The sequence below is a fragment of the Pinus tabuliformis genome, chromosome 2_1, assembly GCF_031772625.1.
Source record: "Pinus tabuliformis cultivar Carrire ecotype Pingquan chromosome 2_1, CPIR1, whole genome shotgun sequence".
Taxonomy (NCBI): Eukaryota; Viridiplantae; Streptophyta; class Pinopsida; order Pinales; family Pinaceae; genus Pinus; species Pinus tabuliformis.
The window spans coordinates 560956552-560968415 of record NC_142299.1 but is presented as its reverse complement, the minus strand read 5'-3'; positions in this window follow the sequence as shown (position 1 = coordinate 560968415).

Below are 11864 nucleotides of genomic sequence, written 5' to 3'. Positions count from 1 at the left end.
ACTAGGCAAAGGAAACAACTAAAGGAGCATCTCATTCCCTAATGTGGTCACCAAGTTGTTTGACAAATAATTTCCTTGTATGGACAAAAGAAAACTCCCTAGATCTAGTGGCTTGATCTAGAAACAACATGGACAAAAGGGCTTATGTTTTCCTTAGAAAGTTTAGAATATGGAAGAAAGACTTACCTGAAATCTAACGCAATATCTCCTCTTCCCCTTTCTTGTAAGGTCTAGCTCCAACTCCAAATGCTAAAAGTGGAACCTACAGAACAACTAAAAAAATCACAAGAACCAAAATATAGAAATAAAACATACTAACATCTCTAAACAATGAGCCAAGAAGGCATTGATCTACATATGCAGAAATGAGACATATATATAGGAAAACAAAACACTTTTTATATTAATGAATGTAGGAGAAGATGCAACCCTTTCGAATTTTGACCTTGTAGATGTCTCCCAACTATCTTGTCCTTCCTTTGCCACAAAGAAAGCCTTCAATCACAACTCAAGTGCATGGATGGATAATCGATCCTTAGGCACAAAGCAACAACATGAGGGCATAAATAAGAGTCTCCAAAATCCAACCCATACTCTATGGGAGGCAGTGAATTTATAGGGTAAAAGAGGCGGTTTGGGATTTACCATTCTAGGACTTAGATCCTCATTAGAGGGGGGATAATTTATAGGGATAAGAGATAAGACCTCAAGAGTAGGAGTTCAAGATGTATTCAAACAACAAATAGTTAAAACCACTCGGGAAGCTTCCAGAAAGAGAAGATTCAAAATCATTTTTTATTTTTATTGAATTCCATGGGCCATCACACTTCCCATGAAAGCAACATGCGTTGGTCAGTGTCGTTTCTCTATGTATAACTTGCAACAGTGAATTTTGCATGAAGGCTAAGTGCGATGGGTCCAAAAATTAGGGTTTTTATTTGTTTAACCCATAATTCTTGGAAATTTTAGTGAGAAGATGCTCTTGGCTTTGCAGGGGATGAATGAAAAGTGTTAATGAATGTTGATTGATCCAGTTTCAAGGCCATTTGATTGGATGTCACAAAATGACCTGTAACAAGTAGGGTGTTAAAACCACAAGTGTAGATGCCTTCAAATTGTTTGATATTGAAATATATGAGCTTTTGATTGAAGAAAGTGACCAAGTCCTTGAAATTTCCTCTACCACTTCTAGTTGGTCCTCATGGGCTTCGATTCTAGTGGGTTCCTCTTGATTTGGTGGATCAATTTTATTTATTTCCACCATTTCATTTTCCTCGTCTTCTTGCTTAAGTACACCAAATATGTTGTTTGTTGGGAGGTCTTTTTGCACACAAATATCCCTTGGGCTATCACTTTTTATACATTCTAGATACTTGTTTATTTGAATCATGTTCTTTGTTTAAGGAAACAAGGCCCTACTTCAAATGATGTCTTTTTCCTTGGATTTTTTAACAAACTCTTACAAAGTGACAATAATTATGACAAGAATTACACCTAAAGAGAATATATTCATCATCAAGGGTCTATGCATATCTCCAACCTTCCATATTGAATTGGATTGCCTTTGGCATACCCTTTTCTAGATCTATTTCTAACCAAATTCTAGCACAAGAGTAAATATTCCTTTTAAGATAAGCCTTATTTATATAATGACCCAAATTGTTTCCATTGGATTTAACAAAATCTTTGTCTTATAAAAGGGTTGGGAGATGTGGAAATCTCACTCACACTAGGATAGTTGATATTTCCACAAATGAATCAAAGTCCAAGGTCTAGTGGGTAAGGAATTATCCCTTGGAATTGAAGAAGTAGGGACTTGATTTGAATATTTTATCCTGTTCTTCCTTGTTGTCAAATATAAAAAAAAAATCTGGCCACAATAATAATCAAAGATTTGACATGGGACAATAGCTTGGTACTTTAAGATCCATACTTGGACTCCTTGAGGGTCCAGAAAATTCTTGTAAACTTTTCAATAAGATCTTCCTTGTGCAGCATTATGGATTTCCTCTTCAACTCTAGAGGCATATCCAACTCAGGGATGGCTTCAACTATTTTCACAAACCTACTCTTCTTCAGGAATTTTCCACCAACAAAAGATCTAAACATAGTAGAATAGGGTTCTTCCTTATGGTTATCGAAAAACTCCATGGTGATTATGGACCTTCAATGTAGGTTTGAGGAAGTGATTACAACCAAAGAGAACACTAATGAGAAAAACCACAATCTAGTGCTAACGATGTCCCTTCTCTAGGAAGGGTACACAAGTCCTTCAACTGACATAAGGGGAGGAAGATATACTGTCAGAAAGGGTTCTTCAAAAAGTTTCAAAGGTTGTTGATGCATAAGGTTTTCCATAGCCACTGAAAAAGTTACAATAAAGGCAATTCACTAGAAAGTGATAAAACTTATCATAAATATTAAATATTATATATTCATAGTAATATATTCCCTAATTTTATATTAATATAACTTTCAATTTTAAAATTTCCAACTTTTTAACATTATTTTTTACTCTTTTTATATTCTTTTTATGTAAATGAATAATTATTTAATCCCCTTCTCTTCTTAATCCCATCCTGCAAGGTAAGAAATAGAAACCTTAAATGTTACAACTATATTGATTGCAAAAAACGAAATAACCATACTAAAGAAGTAAACCAACCATTTTTTTTTTCAAGAAAAGAGAAGAGGATGACTTATGTGGATACATGTGAGATTTCTTAAGCCAATGCCCTTTTATTTGCATAAATTCCCTTCTTTGGGAAAGTAAATAAGGTATGGCCATGTCCAAAAATATTTGAGGGATGGCTTCAAGCTCAATGGATTCCACTCACACAAGGAAAGGGAAGTCACTTGTACTATTGTAAATATTTTTGTTTCTCATTTTTATTTGAAAAAAAAAAAAAAAAAAAAAAAATTGGAGGGTTTTTCTCCTCGTGGATAACGGGTTTTACCAAAAATGTTAGCCATTGGATTTTGAACTTGCAGAAGGAGTCCCAAATAATTCATCTCAGACTACTTTTCTTCCCTTACAACCATGGAATGAACAACTTTATACCTAACAAAAAACATGTTTGGAAAATACATAAACATATGTGAAGCCATTATGGATATATGCATGCACTCAAATGTCTATTGAAGTATATTTATGAAAGTGGCTTATTCGTGATTAAAATTCAAATAAGATGTTAGATCCATGTCTCAAAACTTGATTATGAGCGAATATATTTTAAATGTGACTTTTGTTATGAGTACAAACATTTTCCAATGACTCTATATGGAGAATATGACAACCTAAACTAGGTCCTAAAATGAAGAAGGAGATGACTTTAAAAAAGCTAGAAGTCCACAAAAGAAAAAGGACAAACTTATACATAAACTCGTGAAAAAATTCATGACATATTATGTATTCAGAATAAGTATGAGGTGTTGAGAAAATAAATAAATGATAATTGATAAAACAAACCAACAGATTAAAATGAGTAAGAAGGGGAAATTCATCCTAGCAAATATTGTTCCCATAGAAAAAATGCTCGTAAGTAACCATTTCATGACACTCTCACAAGGGCTTGCTAAGAAACACAAATAATGATGGAAAAATGCATAGCTCTCCTATGAAGGGATGGAATATTCCTTTGCCATTTGCTTTCACCCTGTTTGATTGTCTTAGATTACCCCATCTTCTTTGAGAGAATATGAAAGGTAGCATAAAAAGCCTAGGATAAAGGCAAAGAAAGATGAAACTATGGAACTTAAGGTAAATAAAATCAAGGCTCATGGAAAATGTGAAAAAGTAAGAAAAATTAGTGAAGAAAGTAATCAAACCCCCAAATCATGAAGTTATTATCAAGGGAGTTTAAGGGCCCTAGTGGAACAAGAAATAATAAAGAGTCTAAAATATTTAATTAAAAAACGAAATCTTACACTAACTCTTCTCCTTCAAGAAATAAACAAAATGCTAAGATACATAAGGAGGATTTCAAAAGAACTAATATTAAGGGGTGTTGAATTTATTATAATGTAAAACAAATGTATCTCATGATGTCAGTACCATATGTTTATAATGGTATTATATCTTTATAAATTATATTGAATTTTTAGGTAAGTTAATGTCGATTTCACCTCTCAAATAACAAATTCATATGCCCCAAATAATTACATGGAAAATTATAATTATAGGTACTTTGTTCAAAGAGTTTGTTGTTATATCAAATCCTCAAAATAGGATTAATTCAAGAGATTTAAATTTTATGTTGAATAACAAGCAAAAGAAGGAGCCATAGTCAAGGATCCTTACAAGAAGATTGTGAAGACATTGGTTAGGAATGAAGCTTCGAGGACATCAAAACCAGGTCTAGGAAACACACTTGTAATAACAAGAGGGTAGGTGTAGATTTCATATCTGCGAGACCAGATATGTTCTTGTTCAACACTCATTGGCTTGTTAAGGGTTCTTTTCATGGTCGTATATTCGTCTATGTTACTACTCACTTTGGTTCAAATATTTCGTTATTAATAAAATTACTCAACACTTTAACTCTATTTTATTCATTGCATTGCAATAATTTCTTTTGATTCAACTCTAAATTTTTATTAAAAAAATAAACTTGAAAATTTTGAAAACTCCATCACTAAAATATTTCCTTTAGGCATTAGTCCTCCACAAAATTTTGAACACTTTATAAATGGCTCACACATAATAAAAAATATTGTTGTACACTCTAATAATATAAATGGAATATTATATGGTTGATTTCTTATTAAACAAAAATCCCATATATTACTGTTTACAAAGTCCAATAACATATTGACATTGAAAAGTGACTTTTTCTTCTTTTAGGCAACTATACCTCATTTATAAAAGTTAATCCTTGAAGACTTGTACTAAGAAAGGGGAAGATGCCAAAATGAATAACATTTCTCCTTTTTCTCAACATGAAGTTTCATTCCTCATAAAGATATGATGAATGTTTTAATTAACTTTTAAGAATATTATTGTACATGAGGAACCTTAACATGTGATGGATCAAAATACATCATGTCAAGAGTTTTCAATTAGTTAAATATTGGTTTTTATTTTAACAAGAATTTTAAACTTTTAAGAATTGTCATTTTTGTCATCATATATAAGAATTATTTGTACAGGTTCTCATGAATGAGAGTTGCTCAAGCTCCATGGAATACATGTGTAGGCAATTACGTTAAGAAAACTATTGTGTTTTGTGTGACTGCATAATATTAGATTCATGACTCCCCTAAAAAATGTTTAGCTAATAAAAAAAACAATTATTGCCATCAATGAATACCAAGATGGAAATAGATAATAATAAAAGATAAAAGCTTGTTCCATTGACTTATGTCCAACTCATCTATGTAACCATGACGATGTCCTGTTTTGGGAGGGTTAAACATAACACTTTGCTTGACAAACTATAAACCTCCATTCTTGTTGATTTTAAACTATACACTTTATACCACAATGGGAGATTTAAGGAGATCACTCATGTTTTATTTCACTGAGTTTTAAAACTTATGGATAGCGTTGATAAGTGCACCCCCTCTTGACCTCAATGTTTGGGAGAAAGTTGTGGTTAGAAAAGTTATGATGACCACATGTATGGTTAAATTCATTTGACAACTCAATATATAAGTCCACCATTAAGTTCCATTGAGCATGAACTTCATTTTCATCACCAATTTTATAAGTTGACATTGCATAGAGTCAATAATCTCTCTCTATTCATTAGTTATAGGTGAAGGAATATGGCCACATGAGAACTAAGTGAAGTAAGTTGAACATTTGATCATTAGATTTGAATTTTTCAGGCATCAATTAAGCATAATATTTAACTATTGTAAAATATTATAATTCTCTTCTGATATTAAAAAAAAATGTAAAAGACATTACCTTTCAACCATACTATTCAACTTGTGTTAATTAAAAGTTGATATTTATTTTAAGATGTATGAATATAATTTCATCTTCATTACAGAAATAAATTGTTTTGCAAATATCATATAACACGTCATAATATCACCCGGATGCAGGTGGCAACAAGTTTACCAGCAATGGGTAGCTGGCATGATTATGCGACCTGGTAGGACGGCCATACCGGATGGCTCTGCCATTCTTTAATGCCATTAAAGGCCGAAGGGACGCTATGGCAGTGGGGAGATGGGTTCACACGAGTGATTTTCATGGTGCTGTACGCAGGTTTGTTGGGTTTCGGAATGGCGGATTCCAGAGAATTCCGCCTAAGGAATTTCATTAATGCGCATCGGCTCCCGATAATGTGTGCCTATGGTATTATAAGGCTCTGCGATGAGCAGAGAGGTGACTATAGTATTTCTGTAAGAGAGAGCGGAGGCAGAGGATACACCTTGGCTCAGTGGGCGGTCCATTGTTCCAAGCCGGAGACATTTGCAGTGGGCACTTGCAATTTAGTCCAGGAGTCTATTAGGAAGGTTCAGGGTGTTTACGCTCTGTGTGGGGAAACTGAGTGTCACACCGTCCATAGCCCTCAAGCTGCAAGGATTATGGCGCCAAGAAGACGTGGAACCCCGAGAAGAGGAGGGGTCTGGGGCATAAGCAGAAGGGAGGAGGCCCAAGCAAGGGCAATTCAACCTCTGCCTATGATTGAACCGCCGTCTTCTCCTTCAGAGGAGTCGGACCAGCAAGACAGTCAAATGCATACTTCCAGTTTTACATTCAAATGCCGAAAAAATCGATCCAAGGTGTCTCTGTTGATCACTGTAATTGCAACAGAGGAAGATGATGATGATTCTGAGAGCCAGTAAAACGATGTTGGGGAGTTGGCTCAAGCCAGTATGACGCAAGAGAGGATGGAAATTGGCAATGAAAATCCTCCTCCGGGCGCTGTCAACTCTGAGGAGCATGTTCGTGTTCAGGGTCCGCCTCAATTGCCAGCATTTCCTCCGGATTCCCGCCAGCCAGTGAATGAAGCTGCAAATATTCCAGACTTTGACAACAACGCATAAGGTAAGCCTTCGAAGGCTAATTTTGCTGTTTTTGTTGCTGAACAATGACCAAGCCTTGGAGTTTTGGAGGGTTCTCATTCTTTCCGAGATGCCCAGTTTTTGTTTTGGGGGTAGAGGAAGGCCCAGATGTAGCAACATTTCCAGATTTCTGGATTCACCTATCATCCTACCCTCTTTTGGCTCAAGGATATTAGCAGCAAGGAGCGAGCAGAATGCAAAAGCCAGTTGGTGTCATAATTATGCTGCTGTTGTTTTTCCGGAGGAAGTTCTAATGCAACCGTTCTGTCCAGGCTCATTCCTATTTCTTCTATCTCTGTAAACCAGAGCCTTAAGTTCCTTTGTAATCAGGTTGCCTTGTGCACCTGTCAAGCTTTTCAGATGGAGGGTGACTCTGTTCATCCTCAGAGGCCAGTTCCTCTCTGTAAATATTTTTCTTTTTCTTAATATATTAGCTCAGTCTTTACATAGAAAAAAAAAAACACGTCATAATATCAAAAAGTCACATAAAATCCATTTGCACATTTTCATTTGATAAATATCACTCACTATAACATAAACAAATCCATAATATTATTACCCAAATATACAAACTCATTTTACTTTTTTCCTTTATAAAAATTACACTCTAACAAAAATCCAAAATAAACTTATTGGGCGAAGAGGTGCTTTCTAGTCCACTATGATGGAGATGCTTTAATGTTTACTGTACGAGCTTTCCAACCTAGTGTGGTAAATATGTTGTAATGTTTAACATTTTGATTCCATAAAAAAAAAAAAAAAAAATAAATAAATAAAAAAAAAAAATAAAATAAATAAATAAATAAATCTAGGACTCAGTATGGTAGAGATCTTGTAATGTTAACATTTTAATTGGTATTTTTTTCTAATGTAGCTCATTTAAAAGCTAATAATTAAATCAACGTAGATCCATTTTAACTCTGAATCTACCAAGCCCTGAGAAGGATCAAATCTCTTTTCACTCTAAAAGAGATTTTCACCTCAAGAGATTTGATTCCTTAGGGGACATTTGATAGATCCGGAGTTAAGATTAATCTAGGTTAATTAATAAAATTCTCTAAACATTATGTGTATTTAAACTTTTGATAAATTTAAATTATATATATATATATATATATATAATTTACATTAAAAAAAGACGACTTAATTTACTTCCAAAAAAAGCGCTAATTAAATTTATATACCAACCTTTGTAATTTACATTCCTCACCAACTTAAATTACATTCCAAAAAAAACTTGAAAAAAAAAAAAACTTACTGAATATATAAAAAGGAATTTTTGTTGATGCTCCAATTTTAATAGTGCGAATAGTATATTGTAATTAGTTGTGTAAATTGTAATTGGCGGCTATAAGCGACCGTTTAAGGGTGTTTGATGACATAAGTGTAAATTATAATTGTACTCACAAGAGCATGATTAGAGTGACTTTGATTGGTCACAATTGGAGAAGATTTCAAACTAGTTTGATTAGAAGATTTGCTCACTGACTGTTGACCAACGGAGCCAATCACGTCATCAAAAACATGTGATTACTTTGAAGGAGAAGGTGGAACAATATCTGAAGGTTGCAGAGCATTGTGTATCTTGTCATAGAGTGTGATGGATCGAGTGTAAATTAAATCCGAATATTCAGCACGAGCAATGACTTGCTCTTCAATAACAACTCCACCTTTTGCAACGTCTTCAATTATAGAAGGTAGCAAGGATTTAACGAACCATTATGTAAATAACTAATCAAGAATATAAGTTTTGACCAGACGACGTCGATGCCTCCACTCATGTATATGATTGGATATATGAGTAGAGTCAAATTGCTTTAAGGAGGTCAAAATCTCAGTACTAGTTTCATAACGGATGGTTAATTGAAAATGGGTTAAAAACATGGTTTCCAATGCATTAAAGTTTTTAAATGAGGCTCTAGGTAATTCAACATACAATGTAGCTGTTGAACTAGTAAGTGTTTGCTAGAAAAGTCGTAAACAAATGGAGTCATCATTTAAAGAGTTCGACAAACACCATAAATTATAGGTCATGATGTGATTTTATGGATCTTCTCGAGGGTTTTCATTAAACTTCAGAATGTCACTCGAAAATTTGGTTGGAATAATTGACCACCAAGGAGAATGACAATTAGATCATTCGTTAACTAGGAGAGATTTGGTAACTCTAACCTTTCAATTAATAACAATTTCCTATTAAAGTCCATTTGAGGAGGTTGACCTTGTGTATAAAGGTTAACCGGTGGTGGAGGGTATCCTGGATACGATGGAATGGGTTGAGATATGGGCACTTGCATTCCATCGGGATAAGGAGGAGTTTGATAAACAGGATAACCGAGACCAGGTTGCCCAGTTCCATGAAAAACTTGGTAAGATTATAAAGGATGACTTTGGATCTGTTGGCCTTGATAAGGTATTTATGGTATAGTTGTTTGGCCAACAGTTATTTGTGGGATACCTTGGAATGACTGCCCAGATGGAATTTGCATCATTCCAATATTAGATTGACTGGCTGACACCTATGGCATGCTTTGAGTAGGTTGGTTAACTTACATTTGTGGAATAATCTAACCAAGTGGGTTAAATGGAGTTTGTAATACACCTTGAATAGACTAGGTAGACAAGATTTGAAAAATCCCCGGTACCATTTAACGAGTTTGTATTTGGGATACAACCTAAACAAGTTGACTCATTTGAAGCATAAATTAGGTTGGTTGAGGTATGGATTGAACAGATTGACAAGTAGGAACCTAAGGCATATCTGAATTCAGTTGAGAGGTTGACATTTGATTTAAGACCAAACCAGGTTGAATTGGAAAGGTAGGATTCCAAGGAGGAGCAACCATTCCTGGAAATGGGGCACTCATAGGAACATGAATCGAATAAGGCGAAGCACCAAATTGTAGCATTTGATCAATAGATGGGAACATTCCAATAATAGCCCCCCCCCCGAGCTGAAGGATAAGGAGTGAACGAAGGCAACTGCCCCCCAGGGCGAGGGTACCTGGTATAGGACAAAGTAGGTCATTGTAGGTGTCCTAATCCATTTAGAAACACACCATATTGCTGGTCCAAAGGAGGTTGGGGTGAAATAGGTTGAATAGGTTGTGAGGCGCTTGTTAAGGAGGGAACATATGGTATTCCAGAAAAAGATCGTAAATGAGAAGTCCAAGGACTAGTTAACACACCAAGAAAGGTTCCAGACAATGAATGGTAGCCAGGTGGCACTTACGGACCACCATACAGGTGAGTTCTAGTGAAGTGGAAAACATAAAAGTTGTTGCAACTTCAATCGATTCACCCATGATAGAAAATATAGGTTGAGAAATCGTTGTTGACTCATACATGGTTAGACTTCTCAGAGGGTTTTTTCAAGAAAAGTTCAAAGGTGAATTAAAACAAGGAGTTTGATGTAAAGGAGTTTCTAAATGAGTATCAGGGGTACCAAAAGGAAAACCTTGATAAAGAGGAGTCTTTGCCAATTGTACAAGAGATCGAGGTCGAGAAGACTCTTTCTAGGGGAATTTCCTCAATACTCAAAAGACTAGGTGGAAGTGGTTCTTCGTCAGGGCCCAAAAATATAGGTTTTGGTAGAGATAAAGGTAAAGAAAAAGAAGAATAAGTTTCTGGAGTAGTTGGTTCAATTATTTGTGGTTCCTAAAGTTGTATATCCTTAGGTTGTAAAGTGTCTGAATATACAAATTCAGGTTCAATGATTTCAGGTTCTAATGACTCAAGAGTTTCAGTTTCAACTACTTCAAGCTCACCAGTTTGTAAAGATGTAATTTCGGGTTCGGTAGGAAGTGACGATTCTGGTTGATTAATCTCATATGTGGTTCCAGAAGGGCTAGCTTTCAATGCACTAGGTTCGGTCATTTACATTTCTTGTCTGTACGATGACCATGTGCTGCCTTTGGAGGTAGAGGAGGAAATATTTGCATTCTACGTGAAAGCCCGGGGTGTTCAGGGTGTTCTTCCATGGTGGATTAATTAATTTTAGAAAAATAAAAAGGGGTAACTAGCTAAAAGGGATTACCAAGTCACTGTGAATTGCAATATACCATCGTTGGTATGTGTAGGCAATCTCCCTGAATTCTATGTTCGATGTATCACAATTAACAAGGCAGCTAATTCAGTTACCTATGGTATTATTTCCACCTAGTGGGGACTTCCAAAATATACCCAGAGGTACGTGGAAGCGCAGTCTGTAGTAGTGTTGTCTAATGCGTAACCGTATGATGGGGGCATTTCGATATACTCAGATGTATGTGGAGCATAGTCCTGAATACTCGAAGGTACGTGGAAGAACGTTATGATATACTCCAATGTACGTGGAAAACTAACCATACCTAGCATGTAACGTTGACAAGTAACAACAACTCCTACATTTAACGACACTGAAACATGTCTTCTAGCCTAGACCACTGTGTGTGTCATTAATGTTCCAAATGCTCCTTAGGTTAATTGAATAAATTTTAAAGTTAATCTTGATTAAAGTTTTAGTTTCAAGGCTCATAAAACAAATTCATGTGAACTTCCTATAATGCAACTACCATGATTAAAAGAACTCTTTTTCGTTCAATGAATATCTATCTAAGGGAAGGAAGAAGTTTCAAACAATGATGCAACAAACAAGAACTTCCTAATTAAGATTTTCAAATGTACCATTGCAATTCAATTCAAAGCCCTAATGCATGAAGAAAATGAACAAATTATTTTCTTTTACTTTTCAATTTTCAAATGCAATGAAAAATGAAATGCGACTAGATTATTGAATCAAAAGAATTCACACAGATTGAAACTATAATACGACAATCTTTTATCAAATCAAAAATCAAGAGAAG